Genomic DNA, 23,290 nt, shown 5'->3' with positions numbered 1-23,290 from the left:
GAAATTAAGAAAATAATTCTATTCACAACAGTAACAAGAATAAAATACTTGGGAATAAATTTAACTAAGGGGGTGAAAGACTTATACACTGAAAATTATAAAACACTAATGAAGTAAATCAAAGAAGAGAAAGATAGGTGGAAAAACATCCATATTCATAGATTTGAATAATTAACAATAAGATTTCCATACTATCCAAAGTGATCTACAGATTCAGTACAATCTGTATCAAAATTCCAATGGGATTCTTCATAGAAAAAAATCCTAAAATGGAGACAGTGCATAGCCTTAGCAATCTTGAGCAAAAGAACAAAGTTGGAGTCATCAGATTTCCTGATTCCAAAATATATTACAAAGCTACAGTAATCTAAGTAGTATGCTAGTGGCATAAAGCAGGCATATATACTAATAGAAGAGAATAGACAGCCCAGAAATAAATCCATACACTTGAGGTCGACTGACCCCTAACAAAGGTGCTAATAACAAAATGGAGAAAGATACTTCCTTCAATAGATAATATTAGGAAAACTGGATAGAACTTGCAGAAAAATGAAATTGGTCCTTATCTCACATAATATATAGAAGTCAATTTAAAATGGATTAAATGTAAAACTACTAGAAGAAAATATTAGGAAAAACGATTCTTGACACTGATCTGGACAATGAGTTTTTTGGATATTACACAAAAAGCATAGGCAACAATAGTAAAAATAGACAAATAGAACTGCATCAGATTAAAGTGCTTCTGCATAGCAAAGGAAACAACCAACAGTGTAAAACGTTGACCTGTGGAATGGGAAAAATATTTTCAAATCATATATCTGATAAGGGGTTAATATGCAAAATATATACGTAACTCATATAACTTAATAGTAAAGAAAAAAATAAAAGTTTAAAAATGGGCAAAGGACCCTGAATAGATATTTCTCAAAAAAATTAAAACAAGAAATACAAATGGATAACAGATATATGAAAGGGTGCTCGGCTTCATTACTCATCAGTCAGTCAGTCAGTCAGTTCAGTCACTCAGTCGTGTCCGACTCTTGCGACCCCATGAATCGCAGCACGCCAGGCCTCCCTGTCCATCACCATCTCCCGGAGTTCACTCAAACTCACATCCATCGAGTTGGTGATGCCTTCCAGCCATCTCATCCTCTGTCGTCCCCTTTTCCTCCTGCCCCCAATCCCTCCCAGCATCAGAGCTCAGCAGGGCCATGCAAATCAAAACCATGATAAGGCACCACCTCACATATGTTAGAATAGCTATTATTAAAAAGACAAAATATAAGGGTTGTGAGGATGTACAAAAGGGAACTCGTGCAGTATCACTGGGAAGGTAAATCAGTACTGTGGCTATTGGGCTTCCCCAGTGTCTCAGTGATAAAGACTCCTCTGCCAATACAGAAGATGCAGGTTCAATCTCTGGGTCATGAAGATGCCCCGGAGAAGGAAATGGCAACACACTCCAGTAGTCTTGCCTGGGAAATCTCATGGACGGAGGAGCCTGGTGGCTACAGCCCATGGGGCTGCAAAAGAGTTGGACGCGACTTAGTGACAAAACAACAACACTGTCACTATGGAAGTCCTCAAAAAAAAAAAAAAAAAAAAAAAAAAAACAGAAATACCTTATGATCCATCAGTTTCACTTCTAGGTATTTGGAATCAATATCCTAGAGAGATATCTGCATTCCCATATTCACTGCAGCATTATTCACAGTAGCGAAGATATGGAAATAACCGAAATGTCCATTAACGGATGGATAAAGAAACTATGATACACACACACACACACACACACACACACACACACACACACAAAATACTATTTAGCCTTGAAAAAGAAGGAAAACTTGCCATCTGTAACAACATGTCTGTACTTGAAGGATATTACACTAAATGAAATAAGTAAGACACAGAAAGACAAATAATGCATAATCTTACTTACATGAAGAATCAAAAATAATTGAAGTCATAGAAGCAGAGTAGAATGGTAGTTGCCAGGGTCTGGGAGGCAGGGAAAATGGGGAGATGATTGCTCAAGGGTACAAACTACCAGTTAAAAAATGAATATGTTTTGAGGAACTAATATACATCATAGTGACTAGGCTATAGTTAATACCACATTGTATATTTGAAATTTGCTAAGAGAGTAGATCTTAATTGTTCTCTTTAGAAAAAAAAGGTAACTCTGTGTAGTGATGGATATGTTAGTTAGCTTGATGGTGCAGATTATTTTACCATATATATATATTTATCAAAACAGCAAGCTGTATAGCTTAAATATATAAATTATACCTCAATAAGCTGGAGAAAAAAAAATCAGCTTATGCAGCTTACTATCCTCACTATCAAAAAACAAACAAACAACTCAATCAAGAAATGGCAGATCTAAATAGACATCTCTCCAAAGAAGATATACAGATGGTCAACAGACACATGAAAAGATGCTCAACAACACTAATTATTAGAGGAATGCAAATCAAAACTACAAGGAGGTATCACCTCGCACCAATCAGAATGGCCATCATCAGAAAATCTACAAACAATAAATGTTGGAGAGGGTATGGCGAAAGGGAACCCTCTTATACTGTTGGTGGGAAGGTAAATTGATACAGCCACTATGGAAAACAGTACGGAGGTTCCTTGAAAAACTAAAACTATAACTACCATATGATCAGCAATCCCACCCCTGGGCAAGTACCTAGAGAAAATCCTAACTGAAAAAGCTACTTGCACCCCTCAGTGTTCATTGCAGCACTATTTACAGCAGCCAGGACACGGAAGCAACCTACACGTCCATCTGCAGAGGACTGCATAGAGAAGGTGTGGTGCATATATACAGTGGAATATTAACTCCTTATTGCCAAATTCAGACTGAAATTGAAGAAAGTGGAGAAAACCATTAGACCATTCAGATATGACCTAAATCAAATCCCTTATGATTATACAGTGGAAATGAGAAATAGATTCAAGGGACTAGATCTGATAGACAGGGTGCCTGATGAACTATGGACAGAGGTTCGTGACATTGTACAGGAGACAGGAATCAAGACCATCCTCAAGAAAAAGAAATGCAAAAAAGCAAAATAGCTGTCTGAGTAGGCCTTACAAATAGCTGTGAAAAGAAGAGAAGTGAAAAGCAAAGGAGGGAAGGAAAGATATACCCATTTGAATGCAGAGTTCCAAAGAATAGCAAGGAGAGATAAGAAAGCATTCCTCAGTGATCAATGCAAAGAAATAGAGGAAAACAATAGAATGGGAAAGACTAGAGATCTCTTCAAGAAAATTGAGATACCAAGGGAATATTTCATGCAAAGATGGGCACAATAAAGGACAGAAATGGTAGGGACCAAACAGAAGCAGAAGATATTAAGAAGAGGTGGCAAGAATACACAGAAGAACTGTAAAAAAACAGCTTCATGACCCAGATAATCATGATGGTGTGATCACTCACCTAGAGCCAGACATTCTGAAATGTGAAGTCAAGTGGGCCTTAGAAAGAATCACTATGAACAAAGCCAGTGGAGGTCATGGAATTCCAGCTGAGCAATTCCAAATCCTGAAAGATGATGCTGTGAAAGTGCTGCACTCAATATTCCAGCAAATGTGGAAAACTCATCAGTGGCCACAGGACTGGAAAAGGTCAGTACTCATTCCAATCCCAAAGAAAGGAAATGCCAAAGAATGTTCAAACTACTGCACAACTGCACTCATCTCACACACTAGTAAAGTAATGCTCAAAATTCTCCAAGCCAGGCTTCAGCAATATGTGAACTGTGAACTTCCAGATGTTCAAGCTGGTTTTAGAAAAGGCAGAGGAACCAGAGATCAAATTGCCAACATCTGTTGGATCATCGAAAAAGCAAGAGAGTTCCAGAAAAACATCTATTTCTACTTTATTGACTATGCCAGAGCCTTTGACTGTGGATCACAATAATCTGTGGAAAATTCTGAAAGAGATGGGAATACCAGATCACCTGACCTGCCTCTTGAGAAACCTATATGCAGGTCAGGAAGCAGCAGTTAGAACTGGACATGGAGCAACAGATTGATTCCAAATAGGAAAAGGACTACGTCAAGGCTATGTATTGTCAACCTGCTTATTTAACTTATATGCAGAGTACATCATAAGAAATGCTGGGCTGGATGAAACACAAGCTGGAATCAAGATTGCCAGGAGAAATATCAATAACCTCAGATATGCAGATGACATGACACTTATAGCAGAAAGTGAAGAAGAACTAAAGAGCCTCTTGATGAAAGTGAAACAGGAGAGTGAAAAAGTTGGCTTAAAGCTCAACATTCAGAAAACTAAGATCATGGCATCTGGTCCCATCACTTCATGGCAAATAGATGGGGAAACAGTGGAAACAGTGGCTGACTATTTTTCTGGGCTCCAAAATAACTGCAGGTGGTGATTGCAGCCATGAAATTAAAAGACGTTTACCCCTTGGAAGGAAAGTTATGACCAACCTAGACAGAATATTAAAAAGCAGAGACATTACTTTTTCAACAAAGGTCCATCTAGTCAAGGCTATGGTTATTCCAGTGGCCATGTATGGACATGACAGTTGGACTATAAAGAAAGCTGAGCGTCGAAGAATTGATGCTTTTGAACTGTGGTGTTGGAGAAGACTCTTGAGTCCCTTGGACTGCAAGGAGAGCCAAACAGTCCATTCTAAGGGAGATCAGTCCTGGGTGTTCATTGGAAGGACTGATGTTGAAGCTGAAACTCCAATACTTTGGCCACCTGATGCGAAGAGCTGACTCATTTGAAAAGGCCCTGATGCTGGGAAAGATTGAGGGCAGGAGGAGAAGGGGATGACAGAGAATGAGATGGTTGGATGGCATCACTGACTCAATGGACATGGGTTTGGGTGGACTCCGGGAGTTGGTGAGGGACAGGGAGGCCTGGTGTGCTGCAATTCATAGGGTCACAAAGAGTAGGACACGACTGAGCAAATGAACTGACTGATTACCTCAGTCATAAAAAGGAACAAAATTGTACCATTTGCAGAGATGTAGATAGACCTAGAGACTGTCATGGAGAGTGAAGTAAGTCAGAAAGAGAAAAACAAATATCATATATTAACGCATATATGTGAAATCTAGAAAAACGGCATAGATGAACGTACTTGCAAAGCAGAAATAGAGACACAGACATAGAGAACAAATGTATGGCTACCAAGAGGGTAAGGGGGGAAGTGGGATGAATTGAGAGACTGGGATGAACATATATACACTATTATGTACAGAATAGGTAACTAATGAAAGCTGACTATAAAACACAGAGAACTCTATTTGGTGCTCTGTGGTGACCTAAATAGGAAGGAAACCCAAAAAAGACAGGATACATGTACATAAAAAGCTGACTCACTTTGCTGTACAGCAGAAACTAAGACAACATCGTAAAGCAACCATGAAAGTGAAAGTGTTAGTTGCTCAGTCCTGTCTGGCTCTGTGTGAACTCATGGACTGTAGCCTCCCAGGCTGCTCTGTCAATGGAATTCTCCAGACAAGAATACTGGAGTGGGTTGCCATTGCCTTCTCCCGGGCATCTGCCTGACCCAGGGATCAAACCTGGGTCTTCTGCACTGCAAGCAGATTCTTTACCATCTGAGCCACTAGGGACAGCCAATGAAATAAAAAATAAAATAAGTAAAATGTAAAAAATCTAAATACTGCACTAGACTTTCCAAATATCATTTTATTTAATTCCCAAGACTGTCCTCTGAGGTACACTTTATATTATATAAATATATGTTTTGTGAATGAAAGAACTGGATCTGAGCTACGAAAAGTGCCTTTCTCAAGGTCACAAAGACTTTGAGGTCAGTCTGACACCAAATCCCATTTGCTATTCCATGCTGCCTCTCTCACACGAAGCAGGGGCAAGTGCTGCATTTCTAGTCCTCAGGCCCACACACTCCAGGAACATGGAAGCTCACAGCAGTTATTTTATTATGTATTTTTAAACGATTTTCTTCTTCATAAGGAGAACATTAGTATTCTACACATGAAGAAAATATTTGATTTTATTTATCATTCTTTCTCTTTTTATGTTTCAGTGCCAGAGATAAACGGTATTCCAGGGGTGATTTTCTCTGAATACCAGCTGTGGGAGACAAGAAAACCTTGTTGATGACCTAAAGCTGTCAGATTTACCTTAATAATCCAAACGTATTACTCAGAGACTTGCCAATAACCTTTTGACAAAAAGAATGAATTATTAAATATTGGGTAGCAGTATTTCATCATAGCTAAAAGGAACCCTGTGGGGGAGTTATTGATAACATCACGAGCCCCAGCTTCCTCAGGGCCCCCTTTGCCTGTGCCGTCCGCTCTACCCTGTTTCTGCATCTATCCTGGTATTTCGCTCACTGACTTGCCATTGTCCGTTTACTCACCTGTTTCCCCACTGGACTTGAAGTTTCCACCAACAGGAGCTCCTTCATGTCTGTGTTTCCGAACTGGCACAGAGCCTAGCTACAAGCTTCTGCTTAGTAAACATGTGAAGAATGAGTAAATGAATGAGTGACTATAACCTTACTCTTTTCCCTTAAAAGGATTCGTTAAATGTACAATCAGTGATGATATAACTTTTACATCTCTATGAAACCTTTCATGCACATTGCCACATCAGCAGAAAATTCATCATTACAACATGTTGGGATTGTTGATTCAGGAAATGTGATACCCAAACCTTGATGTAGTCTCAGATCTTTATTAGACAAGTACTCCAGTTAATTAAAATGGGGTCAACTTTTAAGTAAACTGTTTCTCTAAACTCTGCCTTTGGTCCTCAAATCTCAGTTACCCATGCAGAGTCTGTACCCCTTTCACTCAAAATGGCTTCTACTATATCTGTCTGCCAAGAATACACGTCTTTGGCCCACATGACCAACTGGGAAGAAAGATGGACTGAGAGCAAGGCCTGGGCCTGGAGTGACCTGAGAATATGACCCGAGTACCACCAGAATGATGTCTCACAGGTACTTCAAAATCCATGTCAACTAAAGTCATGAGTTTTACCAAAGCTTGCTCCTCCCCTTAGTGATCTGTCTTTAGCTCAGGGTATGGCATCACCATTCTCTTGATTACTCAGATTAGAAACCTAGGTGTCATTCTAGAATTCCCTCCACTATCTAGCTCTCTCTCTGGTATCCTATCATAAATAGATCTTAAAATGTCTGCTTCTCCATTCCTACAGCTACTATCTTAGTTAAAGACTACATAATTTCTCATGTTGATTACTGCAATAATCTCCTGCCTGAAGTCTCTGCCTCCAGTAATCTCCACAGTAAATTCAGAGGTATCTTTCTAAGATGCAAAACTGACCATGTCATTCTCCTGCCAAAATCCTTTAGAAGCATATTTTTCTCAGTAGCTACCTTGAATTGGTGTCCTCAGTGGCTTTTGCTCTCATCAGTCCTCAACGATGTTCCAGCCATCTTGAACTGCTTTGATTTTCTCCAGTATTCCTGATAGTTTCAGGCCTCTGGAGTCTTAAACCAGCCTGGAACATTCTTTCACAGATCTTTGTCTGACTAACTTCTGCTTACCTTTCAAGTCTTCGCATAACTGTCATTTTCTATGGGAAGTCTTCATAAGATAACTGATCCAGCTGGATATTAGCTCCAAAGAGAATGAGGCTATGTCTTCCTCAGTGCCTGGCATGGTGCCCTATACATATTGTATTGCATACTTGTTGAATGAATGAAAAAAATGAGAATAATGGGAGGAGGGAAACTGATACTAAATACTGATGGACAGGGAGGCCTGGTGTGCTGCGGTTCATGGGGTCGCTAAGAGTTGGACACGACTGAGCGATTGAACTGAACTGAAATACTGATTATGTGACCAGGCACTGTCCAGGCTCTATCTCATTAAAGTTATTTAGTCCTCATAACAACACTGATGCGTAAAACATCACAGTCCTCATTTTTCAGATGGAGAAATGGAGACTTAGAGAACTTGAGTAACTTACTTAAGGTCACAGAGCTGGCAAAGGCATAGCAAGGACTGATTCCAAAATCTGTATCTTTCTATTATTCCATATGCCTAGCATGGAGCTCGTAGCATATGAGATAATCGAAAAGCTATTGTTAAGTGAATGAATAAATGGATATAGGGAGATCATAGTTGCAAATAATATAATTCATTTCAGGATGAATACATATACCCAGATAATACATATACCTTCTCTGTGGATGGTAGACTGAAGCCATGAAATTAGAAAATGATTGCTTCTTGGAAGGAAAACAATGACAAATCGAGACAGTGTATTAAAAAGCAAAGACATCACTTTGCTGACGAAGATCCATATAGTCAAGGCTATATATGGTCTTTCCAGTAGTCATGTATGGATGTGAGAGTTGGGCCATAAAGAAGGCTGAGCACCAAAGAACTGATGCTTTTGAACTATGGTGCTGGAAAAGACTCTTAAGAGTCCCTTGGACAGCAAGGAGATCAAACCAGTCAATCCTAAAGGAAATCAATCCTGAATATTCATTGGAAGGACTGATGCTGAAGCCAAAGCTCAAATACTCTGGCCACCTGATGTGACGAGACAACACATTGGAAAAGACCCTGATGCTAGGAAAGATTGAAGGCAGAAGAAGAGGGTAACAGAGTATGAGAATCATTGAATGGCATCACTGATTCAATGGACATGAACTTGAACAAAGTCTGGGAAATGGTGAGGGCCAGGGACTGGAATGCTGCAGTCCATGGGGTCACAACTTGGCAACTGAACAACAATAAGAACAATAATGCCTATCTTTGTCCAATGGGTCTAGGGATAATTTATCATCCTATCTTCTTGCATTTTGCAATAACGGCCACTGAGGAAATATTACTGTCCCTACTTGATAGTTGAGACAGACAGATGAGAAACCTGAGACACGCTAAGACCCCCCAGTTAGGTTAGTGTGACCAGTCAGGGACCTGCACACAGATCTGACAAAGAAATAGAGACCCGGGAGAGAACCAGGGCTATAGTCACCGGTAGGAAATGGGGTTTGAGGCAGAGAAGTTCACGTAGTGTGTGCTCTGGCACAGAGACAGGCAGGACCTAACTGTAACAGTCAGACAAGAAGTTAAAGATAGGAGCTTGGGAAAGGAGTGGGAGGAAGGCAAAGCTCACCTATGGCTCCAAAGACCTTTGCAGTTCTCCCTCAGATGTGCGTGATTGAGTCCAAGCCCATTAGACTTCCCAAATCCATCATGTCCAGCTGTCATCATTTCTTGCCTAGTCAATTTTAACAGATTTCTCACTGGTCTCACCCCTCCCAACTTGCCGCTGGCAGTCCAGACTCTGCACTGCAATCAGACTGATTCTTCCATTAGGAAATCTCTACCATGTTATTTCTCTATTTTATTTATTTATTATTTCTTCATTCGTCTGGAGGATGAAATCAAAACTTCTTAGCATGGCATTCAACTCTTCTAGGCGATCTCCTATCACCTTCACATTTCTAAGGATATCGCCCATTCTCCCCATGTCCCACACCCAATAAATATTTTGTCACATGCTGAATATGCCGGGGCTTTTGGTACCTTGGTACATGATGTTGACATTTTCTGATCCTGAAGAAGTCTTGGGCATCCTTCAGTTCAGTTCAGTTCAGTTCAGTTGCTCAGTCGTGTCCGACTCTTTGCGACCCCATAAATTGCAGCATGCCAGGCCTCCCTGTCAATCACCAACTCCCGGAGTTCACTCAAACTCACGTCTATTGAGTCGGTGGTGCCATCCAACAGTCTCATCCTCTGTTGTCCCCTTCTCCTCCTGCCCCCAATCCCTCCCAGCATCAGAGTCTATTCCAATGAGTCAACTCTTTGCATGAGGTGGCCAAAGTACTGGAGTTTCAGCTTTAGCATCATTCCTTCCAAAGAACACCCAGGACTGATCTCTTTTAGAATGGACTGGTTGGATTTCCTTGCAGTCCAAGGGACTCGCAAGAGTCTTCTTCAACACCACAGTTCAAAAGCATCAATTCTTTGGCGCTCAGCTTCTTTCACAGTCCAACTCTCACATCCATACATGACCACAGGAAAAACCATAGCCTTGACTAGATGGACCTTTGTTGGCAAAGTAATGTCTCTGCTTTTGAATATGCTATCTAGGTTGGTCATAACTTTCCTTCCAAGGAGTAAGTGTCTTTTAATTTCATGGCTGCAATCACCATCTGCAGTGATTTTGGAGCCCCCCAAAATAAAGTCTGACACTGTTTCCCCATCTATTTCCCATGAAGTGATGGGACCAGATGCCATGATCTTAGTTTTCTGAATGTTGAGCTTTAAGCCACCTTTTTCACTCTCCTCTTTCACTTTCATTCTTCAAGCCCAGCTCAAATACCATTCCCTCTGTGAAAGTTGTGGCCCTCCGAACACTATGAGGACAGTTAACTGCATCTGTATTTCTGCTTCTGGAGCACTCCTCACATGGCTCTGGAACAGCAAAGTGTTGTCCTGTTTCTTTCTCCTGTCCCCATCTCAGGCCCTGGAATGGGCATTCCTTCATTTAGCAGTTTATTACAGGTTATGATAAAGCATTCAGACGAACATCCAGTGGAAGGGATACATGGAGGGTACATGCTTTCCGCAGACCCACACCTTTGCCCAAATCTCCCTGTGTTCGCTAACCCATAAGTATCCTCCCTAGACCATTAGAAACATCATGAGAACTTGTTAGAAATGCAGATTCCTAGGCTGTTCCCCAAATCTGCTAAATTGGAAACACGGAGAGTGGGATCCAGTCCCGAGGTGATTCTGATACATAGTAAATCTTGATAACTGGTGCACTAAACAAAGGGTTAAAGGAATCAAAGAGGAATTCTGTGTGGGAAAAATCAGGAAAGGCTTCCCAGTGGAAGACGCATTTGGATTGGGCCTGATAGAGATTAAGCTTTAGATACAAAGAAATAGAAGGAAACCTCTTTTCTGAGAGAGAAAATTGCAAGAAGGAAGTCAAGAAGCTAGAGAATTCCAGTGCAAGATCAGGCAATGTGTTGGGCCCTGTTGCCTGGAGTCTAGAAAGAGCGAAGAAAAGTAAAGTAAGATCAGCCTGTTAACTAAGCGGCCTCTCCCACCAGCCCATACACCCCTCCAGAGAAAGGAGGCGAGGACTGTATTTGACTCAGCTTTGTGTCTGAAAGCTGACTCAGAGCAAGGGCTTGGTGAATGTTCTAAGAATGACTGATTGAGGACAGCTCAAATGAAGACTATTAGAGAAATAGGTTTTCTGTGAGACCAGCCATATCATGCTACTGCTCCTGAAAAGGAAAGAGCAGAGAAAATGGTTCCTCTGCAGCGAGAGCAGAAACTTTCCCATCTGGCTCCATCTAGTGTCTTAATGGGCAGATTTCTAGTCTAGGACACCTCTAGCCAAGCGCACAGCCTCTGAACGTTATGCTGTAGGCACCTGGGTGGCAGGGAGGCAGGGCAGCCAGGGCATGGCTTTAAATTGAAAACAACTTTAAGTCTGAGCTTTCTTGATTTTTTTTCATTTGGTTATTCCATTTAATTTTCCTGTGGTTTTGGTGTATGTGTATGTGAGAGAGAGAGAGAGAAAAAGAGGAGGAAAGGAAGAGAAATCTTTTGCATGTGCTGAATTCCGAAGACTCTGCATCCAGAATCTTTGAGTTCCCTTATCAGGGCATATGTGATGCATTTTGGCCATGTTCTATAACTTCCACCAGGGGGTATCCCAGACTCTAACAAAGCAGCATGCAAGCCTTGGGCTTGGGAGGGGGTAATTTTTCTTTAAAAGTGGTCAATAAATTACTGTCAATGCCTTTGATAAGGATAAAAAGAATGCTGTTATTCTTTCTAAGGAATATATTTCTAAGAAATTATTTCTAAGGAAATAATGACAGATGCAAACATATGTATGGGTGTTCATTAAACTGTAATAGTAAAAAATTGAAAATTACCTAAATATGGAATAAGAAGAAGTAATTAAATAAGCTATTCACATACATGCTATGGATTATGCAGTTCTTAAAACACATTTTTTGAAGAATATTTAAAATGTAGGAAATGATCATAATATTTCATTGGGTAAAAAAAGACAAATGCAGTATGATACCCATTTTTATTAAAAATGCACAAAAGCACAAAGAAAAAATTTGGCAAGAAGTACAGTGACATGTTGACTTATGGACTTAGGAGCAATGTAAATTTAATTATTCTTTTATATATTCTCTATAATGAGGATATTTACAGTTTAAACGTGGCATTAACTTAAGAATTGGACAGTAGCATGAAAAGAAGGAAACTTAGAAAGTGAAAAGGGAAATATTAATCACACGGGAACATTTAATCAAATAAAAAGAATACAGTTGTAGTGATTTGGAAAAATATATTTTGCCAATATTATCTAGTACAACCCAGGCCCCATTATTATTGATGACTAAGAGGTTACGTTTGGTGTTTCAACAAACTACTTCCTATTTTTAAAAGCATTAAATACAATTAACGTGTTAAGCAATGTACTTTTCATGAGCTAAATGCCACGTATGAGACAACAGATATATAGGCAAGTTGAAAATTTTAACTGAGTCCAGGGCAGAAGATCATATATCCTTGATATTGTCCATTCTGAATGAGCCTTATATGAACAAAATTATTTGTGTAATAATAGCTATGCTCCCCCATATATTTTCATATCAATCTCACAAAAATCCCATGATCAAATCCTGATTGACAGATATGTATACTATTCCTAAAACACTGTTTCTCAGAAGTGGCAGCTCAGGTAAGATTTTCTGGTATTTCTTCTGCACCTAGCACTGAGCTAGACATTGTGCCTGTTCTCTCATATTTATATCAACAAATCTTTGCAGAAATCTATATGTGCTATTAGCCTTGCTTTGCAAAGGAGAGCATCTGGGCTCACAGAGGGCAAATGACTTCCCCAAAGTCATACAGGTAGCATACAAGCATTAGTGCCTGGTATCAAGCCGAGATCTGTCCCCTTGCAAGTCCAAGCACTTCCCACCGTATTTTCATTTCCCAAAGGGGTCACCTCCAGGGGAGAATTAAAAGGATGAAGGAGGAGATGCAATGTCTGAAGCTCTCAGAAGGCACCACTGTGGTCTGACTCCTGCTCTGCACTCCAGTGACCTTGAGCTTGAAAGGGACAAAGGAGCGGACTCCCCTGATGCTCTGTGATGAGTCAAGAGGAAAGTCAGCTCTCAGGGAAACAGCTGGCCTTTCTCCAGCAGCCGGGCCTGAGAGATAAACAGATCAATGCAGACACTCGTCTCCACCTAATGAGCTAATGGCACAGCCAGGGTACTGCATTATTGGATTGCTGGTCATGCTGAAAGGGTCCAGAGTTAAGCAGGCCTACTGTGGGGGTGGAGGACTCACTCCCCACCCCCTGGTGAAGCCTGGCTCCTTTGTATGAATGCTAGGTGTGATTTGTTCCCTTTGTTTGTTCATTGTTTTGTTCGTGTTTGTTTTTCCTCACTCCCCTAGGAATGTGTTGAGATTTGATGAAATGATGTCAATGACCTTTCTGCTCTGTAGACAGAGTGCCACAGATGAAGGAAACACTGTCCTCCCAGGAGGCAGACCAGTGTGTTGCGAAGAATCCCCACCCGGCATTAGCACAGCGGCATTCTGATCCCCACAGTGATTTGACGTGGTATTTGGGCACACTCCTGCCCCTCTCTGATGTCAATTTTCCACATGAACCATGACAGCATAAGAGTGAAAGTCGCTCAGTCGTGTCTGACTCTTTGCAACCCATGGACTATACAGTCCATAGAACCCTCCAGGCCAGAATACTGGAGTTGGGTAGCCTTTCTCTTCTCTAGGGGATCTTTCCAACCCAGGGATTGAACCCAGGTTGCAGGTGGATTCTTTACCAGCTGAGCCACAAGAAAAGCCCAATAATACTGGAGTGGGTAGCCTATCCTTTCTCCAGTGGATCTTCCTGACCCAGGAATCGAACTGGGGTCTCCTGCATTCCAGGTGGATTCTTTACCAACTGAGCTACCAGGGAAGAAGCATAGGAGGGACTAGAGTAAAAGGTGTTTCTGTACCAGGTAGCATGTTATGAACCCAAGTAGCTCACCTGACACTGACAATTATATTAAGTTACAAGTATGTAATCCTGCTGGTCTCTATAAGCCCAGACAATGGTTAACTATAAATAATGATAATTCTAATAATAACTACAAATGAATGTTTATTGAACATTCTACTTTTCACTCAGAGACAATCACCATCACTCATCACTAGCATCAAACTCTTGCTTTCTCTTCTTGAGCTGTCTCTCTCTGAATTTCTTTCTTGACTTTTCTTAGTACCCTCAGCTATATTTCCTCTGGTCTTTTGCAGTGGGCATGAAGCAGGCAGCCCCCTCCAGAGGCAACCAGAGCATCTCACTGAGCCAGGTCTCAGGTCGCCCTTGCCTCACACTAATTCATTAGCTCCTGCACAAGTCTATCACCAGCGTACACAGGCTTCTGGGTTTATAAATACACCAAATGGCCATTACTTAATGGCACCTGACTGAGGCCCTCCTTAGGAGCCAGGGAATGCTCCCAGGGTTGGAGGCACAGGCAGGAATCTCCCCCAGAGCTCATTCCTGAATATTCAGGTTCCTGAAGGGAGACTCATGGCTTGCTGCACGGCCACAAGACGAGTAAGGAGCTGGACAGTCTCCAAACTAGAAGGGTGCCAGAGAGGCCACCATCCTCAACCCATGACTGGAGAATATAAATTGACATCACAGAGGCATTCTTTGAGTTTGTTAAAAATAGAACCTTTATATATGTCCTCCTCTGAGGCGTCTTCAGAGGGATTTTGGCCTAAAACTACCTTAAGGGTTCAACTATCTCAGTGGTTTACAAATTTTTACAACTGCAGAATTCTTTGTACGTAAGAAATTACATTCAAAAGCCATAGAATCAAACAGATGAAGATATTGTTACAGCTTCCTGGAGCACAGTTTGAAAATCACTAATCTAGTCCAGGATTACTTTAGTCCTGCTGGTGGTGAAGCTTTGACCAAACAAGGATCCCTGCTTATAGTCTGGTGCTCTTTCCCCATCTATGCATTCCCCACCCGGAAATATTTGCTTAGATTCTGCTATGTTAAATCTACTGAGGGAATCAGCAAGATTGCACTGAAGTCCACACAGAGCTCACAGACCACTGATGGTCTGACCAAAGATAAAAAGGCAGAACCCTACAAATGGACTAGATTAGGGTTTCTTAACATTGACTCTAGTGATACTTTGGACCAGATCATTTTTCATCATCAAGCATTGTCTTACGCACTGCAGGATGTTTAAAGTAGCCATGATTTCTACCCACTAGATGCCAGTAATAACCCCTCTCAAATCTTGACAGTCAAAAACGTCTCCAGACATTGCCAAATGTCCTCTGAAAGTAGGGGGCAAAATTGCTTCCATTAGAGAACTGTGGATTAGCTAACTCAAGACAGTAGCATAAGGGATCTCACCAGGTTGCATAAAATTAAAGGCCAAATAAATGATGAAGACAGTGTTGTAAGAATTCTGAGAAGAAGGGGCTCCTCTGCACCTATGCTCTCAGGGTGGTGATACCAGCACAGTGCAGAGGAAGGAGGGCAAGCTCTTGGCTTCAAGTGGCCTTGACCTTGATTGTCTTCCCACCCTCAGCTCCTGTAAAGATTTTCTGGCCTGGAAGCTTCATGGGGAGACTCCTGGACCAAGACAAGATCACCTGGCCTCCATTCCTTGCTGTGCCATCAATTCACAATATGGCACTGGCCAAATCCTTCTCCCCTCTGGACGTCGATTCCCTCAACCATAATAAGGATAGACAGCAAGGTCTGTAGTCTCACCAATAATCCTTTTTTTTTTTAACCAGTTTCATTTACTTTATTATTCTTTTTATAAAATTATGTGGTGGCTACAGCTGGGGCCTGGGTCCTCTTCATGGAGACTCTGGTATGGGTCTTCACAAGATGGTCAGTGAATTCCTGATATGGAGACTTGGTGAACACTGTCTCTTTCCAGAGGTCAGGGGCGAGATAACTGTAGGTCTTGGAAACGGCATCAAAAGTGGCCTTGGCGAAGTTGCCCAGGTGGCAGTGCAGCCCCTGGCAGAAGTGTAGCATCATCGATGCCAGCTATCAGCAGCAGCTTCTTGGGCACAGGGGTGAGACGATGCCAGTGCCTCTGGGGGCAGGGATGAGGTGCACCAGCACAGAGACACAGCGGCCAGTCACCTTGAAAAGAACTGCGTGGGGCTTGCCGATCTTGCTCCTCCAGTAGCCTTTTCACACAGGGACGATGGACAGCTTGGCCAGGATGATGGCTCCACAGATGGCAGTGGGTACTTCTTTAGAACACTCGTTACCCAGATCGACATGTCCGTTGTAATCCCCGATGGCAATAAATGCCTTGAACCTGGTCCACTGGCCAGCACTGGGCTGCTTTTGCATGGGCATAATCTTCAAAACCTTATCCTTGAAGGATGCTCCCAAGAAAAAGTCAATGATCTCAGACTCCTTGATAGGCAGAGAGAAAAGGTAGATCTCCTCCAGGGTCTTGATCTTCATGTCCTTGACCAGGCGGCCCAGCTTGGTAACGGGGAGCCACTCCTTGTCCTCAGCCTCGCCTCCGCTAGCTTCGCGGCTGCGATCCCGGCCCTGGACGCCACTATTGACGCCTCCACGGAAGCCACTGCGGCCTCCCATTCCAGGGCCCCTGGGGCCTCCTGGCCCTCCTGTAGCACCAGGGTCATCCCATTTGGTGTTTTCACTAAGACGAAGGCACCAATAATCCCTAAGTTCCCTCCTAGCTCATGGATTCCATTTTCTAATTTTTGCCATAATCCTAGAAAGAGTAAAACCACGTTCGGCTGATGACTACTTGATCTTAGGCTTTCTCAGCCATATCTGAAAAGCCATTTCCTTGGATAGGTAGGTTAGAAAGGAAAATACAAAGGGAGTTTATGCTCCTATCCATACCTTGGAATAATAACAATGGTTAATCTTCATTTGTGGGCTTCCCTTATAGCTCAGTTGGTAAAGACTCTGCTTGCAATGCAGGAGACCCAGGTTTGATTCCTGGGTTGGAAAGATCCCCTGGAGAAGGAAATGGCAACTCACTCCAGTATTCTTGCCTTCAGAATCCCATGGACAGAGGAACCTGGAAGTTTACGGTCCATGGGCTCGCAAGAATCGGACTTAGCGACTAAACCACCACTACCAACCTTCATATGTGGCTTTGTAGTTTACCAAGCACCTTCACATATGCTATTCAGGTACATGATCCTCAAAACAACCCTATGAGGTGAGAATAATTACCATCATTTCACGGATGAGTCAAGGTTCAGTGTGGTTGAGGGTCTTGGCCTCAGGTCACACCCAGACCTCCTCGACTTCAGGCTCCTTGCTTCAAACTCCAGCCGTCTGTGCTACACTGAGTGTATTGGAAACTCTCTCTCTAACTCTGCCAGAGATAGGATATAAAGGCCAAGTGACTAAGAGATTCAGGCAGAACAGGAAGGGAAGCGACAGCATGCTGAGGATACCATGCTGACCCTGATAGGGGCGACAGAACTTGCTGAACAAGTGCCAAACCAAGTGCTTTGAAAGAGTAGAAAAAAGAAAAAAAAAAAATCTTCCCACTGTTTGCCTGCCAAGCCCCTGCACAGGGACATGGGTACAGAGTTCTGCTTAAGGTTTAATTCTATTGATTACACATTCCATTTTCCAAAGTGCCATTTGCCTGAAGGAGCAGGTGGTGTTTTCGGCATCCATTTAGCTGATGTATTAGCCATGTGGCTCAGTGCATCAGCAGGCCCGAGTCATCAATTTACGGCGAGATGACAGAGGGAATCACTCACTGCAGAATCCTAATGGGGAGAGGGGGAGGGGGGGATGGAACACACGGAAAGGGACAAAAACAGTGGGACTGTGGACCTGACTGGGGCCTGGGGACGCAGGAGATGAGTGGCCCAACATAGGACCTTCGGTTGATAACAGCAAACACTTAGGACCTGACTCTGTGGCAGGTCCCAGGCTGGACACTGGGGATGCAAAGAGGAGTCGCAAGAATTCCCACCTCCAAGACCTCAGTTTTATGGGGAAGGCAGACATAAACTATTAACAACAATAACATCAGGTATACATTACAATGGAAGGATGTGGTAGGTAGCAGAAGAGTATTTTAAAATTCCACAGTTACAGTTCAAGTCCCAGCTTCATCATTTACTAGCTTTGCAGTTGTAAAATTAGAGGCAAAGTTAGGCTGGATGCTCATGGAGAGTAGGCACTATATGTCTTATACATTTTTGAATGCCCACTGCCCCAGTCCAGAGTCTGGTATTGCCGTCATAATCACCAAAGAATATTAATAGTATAATCATGAAAACAATAAAAGTAATCATAAAATAACATTTCCTGAGCTCTTGCTACGTTCCAGGTCCTGCCTAAGTGTTATATGTCTTTTCATCCTCACAACAAGCCCATGAATTAGGTACTATTGTTATCTTTATTTTATAGATGAGCAGATGGAGCCTCAAGGAGGTTAAATAACTTTCTCATAGTCACACAGCTTGTAAGTGGTGGTGGAGCTAGGATTAAAATCCAGACCTGTCTGGCTCCATAGCCATACAGACATTCAACACTGCAAAGTTCGGTTATCTCAACTGTACTCAAGTTATTTAACCTTGCAGAGACCCCGTTTCCTTATAAGTCAAGGGCTCTATTTTTTTTTTTCCTTTATAGATTGTTGTAAGCATCAAATAAGACAATGTACGTAAAGGATTACTTAGTACATTCTAAAAAGCTCAATAAATGATACTTACCACTATCCCCATTCTAAAGATAATTATGTTCAGAGAAGAACTCTGAGGGTCAGAGCCCATCTAGTTTTTACGAGAAACTTCTCCAGTGCCTGTGTGAGTATCTTCTCTGATGCAATGAAGGTGCCTCCTCTGGCCCCCATCCTTGCTAAGTGTTCCAGTATGGTTCTTTTTAATTAGATCATTCATGTTTTACTTATTATGACTCTTGTCATTTGACGTGCAACATGAGGTAGACTGTGGCAAAGGCAAAATGTGAGCAAAGCAAACAATTTCTCAGGTAAAACTTTACAAATTGCATTTCAATAAAAAGGCTCATTGGCCCTTGAGTTTCAGGGAGGAGATTTACCTGACAGAAGTACATAAGAGAAGGACGGTAACCACTTGCCTTGGAAGAGAGCCCCACCACCACCCTATCTGTGTCTGGTGTGGCTACAGAACTCCCTCCACCTTATCTGAGACGGCAGTGTCACAGAAAGGGATACTCACTGGTGTTTCATCACTCATTCACTTATTCATTTATTCAGTGTATATTTTTAGAGGTCTTGCTTTATTCCAAGTACCATACTGGGCACTGAACTTAGAGAAATGAATAAGATTGCTACCTAAAAATTTAAAAGGGTGATATGTGCATAGTTGCAAAATGATGTGATAATTTATTGTCATGCTATTTAAAATAATGACAATTTAGAACCATCTCAACTGTAAATACTAGTAGATTTTAAATAAAGTATGGTACATCATTTCAAAGGGATATTATTCGACCATTTAAAGAATTTATAAATAATTTCAAATAATGTGGTAAAATGTTCACAGTACAGTGTTAAATGATATAAAACTGTATATATAGTATGTTGTATATATGGGCTTCCTCATCACCTCAGTCACTAAAGAAACCACCTGCCATGCAGGGGACTGGTTCAATCCCTGCATTGGGAATATCCCCTGGAGAAAGAACTGACAAGCCATTCCAGTATTCTTGCCTGGGAAATCCCATGGACAGAGGAGCTGGTGGGTTACAGTCCATGGGGTCTCCAGAGTCAGACAAAACTTAGCAACTAAACCACCACTGCCTAACTACATATACAGATATGCAAATAACTAGTCAGGAAGAAAATATTCAGTTTAATAGCATTTATCTTTGGCAATGGTATTAAGGGTGATGTTTTTCTCTGATATAATGTTATTTTGTATTTACAAAATTTTTTACAATGCACATATAGCAAAAAGGTATCCAAAGGTATCCCTATCCAAAGGTATAAAATAACTATTATTATGTTAGAAGTATGCTTAAAATACTCCTGGCACAGAAAGGAGTAACTTTTCCATTTTATAGATGAACAAATTGAGGTTCTCAAAGATTATGTACAATAGTTCTCCCAAGGTTTTCCAGCCCAGAGTTGACTGACACACACTTCAAACAAGTCATGTGATATAAATCTAGAACTCTTCCCCCAGGACTTTCTAAGAGCCACTCGCCTGAAATGGGGGGTGGGGTTGACCTGCCTACAAGGTCTCCAACGATCTGCCAGAGCTACTATTCTAATCGTTCCAGAAGAACCCAGAATTCAAAAGGTAAGTCCAGAAATGACTCAGTGATAGTTGCTAGCTGTGGATCTGGAAGAAGTGCCTATTGCTGTAAAAATAATCTTGACTGTTTACATTTCAACTCTTCAAGATTTATGGTATTTGAACTAGAAGAATAATATAGGTCTGAGCACGTATTTAATGTTTTCGTTTAGATTTAGAACATACAGCCCCAGCATTGAGCTGATTTGAATGCCTGAATATTTTAATATCATTTTATTGTGTGCTCAGCATCCATGATTAAATATACATCTTTAAGTCCAATTTACTTTTAGCTTCATTATGGTCTGTTACAACTGGCATTCAATGAATTCTGCATTTGGCCACATAACCCAGCTCCATTTTTTTTTTGCAATTGTACTCTTGTGTGCATATATTTAGGGGCATGTAAAACCGAACACTCTTTAAATACAAGCAAGTATTTCCTATCTTGAGAAGGACCTCTTTTCTCAGTTATCTGTGAACATTAGAGCACAAGGTAACTGAGATATCACTGAATTCAACCTTCCAATCCTATTCTTTTATCTGTTTATAGGGCCCCTTCTCTGGGCCCCAAGCTTTATTGTTGCAAACATTGTAGGCCCATCTCTCTGCCAAGAGAATATTCAGACAGGAATAGGAATTACAATAGGAATTAAATTCAGAACTCTTGGATTTTTTTCTTTTTGCCAAGTTTTCATCATAAAAAAATTACGGCTTTACAAGTATCTTTCTAGTTTTTCATTATGTATCTATCCAGGTAGGAGGATAGGTATATATTTTAACAATGTGTTAGCTAGATTTATAACATAGTATTTGGATTAGACTTTCTAGGCCTCCATTTGTTCCCTCGCCTGAGTCTTGCAAATGTTCAAGGTGGGCCTGCAACTTTCCCCAGCTCCCAGCTTACTGATAGGGTCTTTTGTGGGCCATAGACTTACCCAAGGAATCATGACTTTGCTCCTTTCTGTATTACTAGTGCATATCACATTCATTAGCACTTGGAACACACCCAGTGTATAAATTAATTGAGGCAAACTAATTTGGAGATATTTTTCATTTCTTTTGTATTTTAAATTGGGGATTTTATAAATGTAACAAAGAGGATAAATTCAGGATACATAGTGCTAATACTGTTTACTAAACCATCAATATATATGTATATACATATACACACGCATATATTCAACAAATTACAATCAATATGCATATCCAACAACAGTATGACTCTGCAACCTGAGGGGTTGGAATATGGCGATTGACTAATGCATAAGAAGGTCAGGTGTCTCATCTCTGACCACAGGGATGTATTTCCCTCTCATCCCACAAGTTTGAGTGATTCCTGCAAGCAAGATCAGTACTGAGGATTCCCCAAACTTTTATCAGAAGAAGAGATAAATGCTGTACAACGAAATGTTCAATGCACTTTGAAATTATCTTTATATGAATATACATATATATGTATGTGTATATACACCATTTTATATTATATAATGTTATACATTTGTGTGTATATATCTGCCATGATGCCATAAAGCATAATCTACTGGGTACCTATAGCCGCACAATTGTTTCCCAAAGTCTGCAGGATCTTTACTGCCTCCACCCACCACCCACAACTTCATCTCCACCCTTCCCCCATCCGAGGAGGCATTCTCATTATAGGATAATGATAGTGGAATAGAACTCCATCACTGGATAATGATTTCCTGTGGTTGGATGAATGAGGAAGGCAGACTTCGGCACCTTCAGAAACTGAATAGCAAGGGGCTGCCAAAATGTTGATTTTCAAAGAGGAAGGCTTTGGTTCTGACACAATATTCCACTCAAAGCTGAAACATTACATGCAGAAGGAGATAGCACATTTAGGTAGACAAAGGCCCCTGAAAGACTGAGATAAGACTAAGATATAAAGTGGTTGACCACTTTGCATGACAGGGGTGATTTCAATCCTTATTGGGTTGCTCTCTATGTTAGGCAGCTGAGCTACTTTGCTACTTGAAGACAAGTTGGCATCTATGTCCTTTTGAAGTCAGTGTGGGTCATGGGAGATCACCGTCTGTTGATAAATGGCTTGAATGGCAAGAGACCTGGAATGTCACTCAGGACAGACGTACTTTTTTCCCTGCCTGCCTGTACTCCAAGGCACCACATTAGACCAGGCTTTAACCTTTCTGGGCCCCTGTCCTCTCATCTATCAAACAGTGTGTTGATTGGAGGTTTCTGAAAGCCTAGAGGCATCTGACTTGACAACTTCACATCAATATCAATGTAACTAATTTTCTTTCATTTCATAAGGAGTTCAAATGCAATACATCCAGTATGCAGAGGGGAGAGGGTGTTCGATGGTCAAGTGTGCTTCTTGAGGAATTCTGGTACCTTAAACTTGGGGGAAACTTTGAAGTTCATCTATTTCAGGATCTCTATGAATCCTGGATGTTTTGCTGGAACCTCTGTAATGGGGGAAGCTTACTACCTCCCCAGGCATCCCCACTGGCTGTTGGTGAACTCTGATTGCCTCAAGGTCATTTGTCTGTTTCTTTGTTCACTCATTAATCAATTATTTCAATGCCTAATAGGTCAAGAATATATAAAGCACTGGAGTCCCAGATATGAGCCAATGTGATCTCTGCTCTGTAATCACTCGACATTGAATTGAGCAGCATAGTTGAGTGGGCATTGGTGGGGGTGGGGTGGTGTGGGCAGTAAGGTAACCAAACATGTAGACAATAACTACAATAAGTGCTTTGGTAGAAGTGGTTTTGTGGAAGAAGGTGGAAGACATTGAGGGAGCCCACTCTCAAGAATAAAATTTGAGGGCAGGACAGTGAGGCAGCTTATTGTTGTTAGAGACAATGTAGTATAATGTGAAAGAAAAGACTCTAGGGTCAAAATGTTTGAGTTCAAATCT

The 23,290-nt window shown here is 41.4% G+C and overlaps 1 protein-coding gene and 1 pseudogene across 3 annotated transcripts in view; both read right to left on the bottom strand.

Annotated features, from left to right (window-relative positions):
* Positions 1–23,290, bottom strand: part of AGBL4 (ATP/GTP binding protein like 4) — a 1,469,133-nt gene that overhangs the window by 424,202 nt on the left and 1,021,641 nt on the right. The gene's annotated exons all lie outside the window — the stretch shown is intronic.
* On the bottom strand, positions 15,899–17,274 carry LOC113882498 (annotated as a pseudogene).

Source organism: Bos indicus x Bos taurus, chromosome 3 (genome assembly GCF_003369695.1).
Source record: "Bos indicus x Bos taurus breed Angus x Brahman F1 hybrid chromosome 3, Bos_hybrid_MaternalHap_v2.0, whole genome shotgun sequence".
NCBI classification, from domain to species: Eukaryota; Metazoa; Chordata; class Mammalia; order Artiodactyla; family Bovidae; genus Bos; species Bos indicus x Bos taurus.
This window is presented reverse-complemented; position numbering and strand designations above follow the sequence as displayed.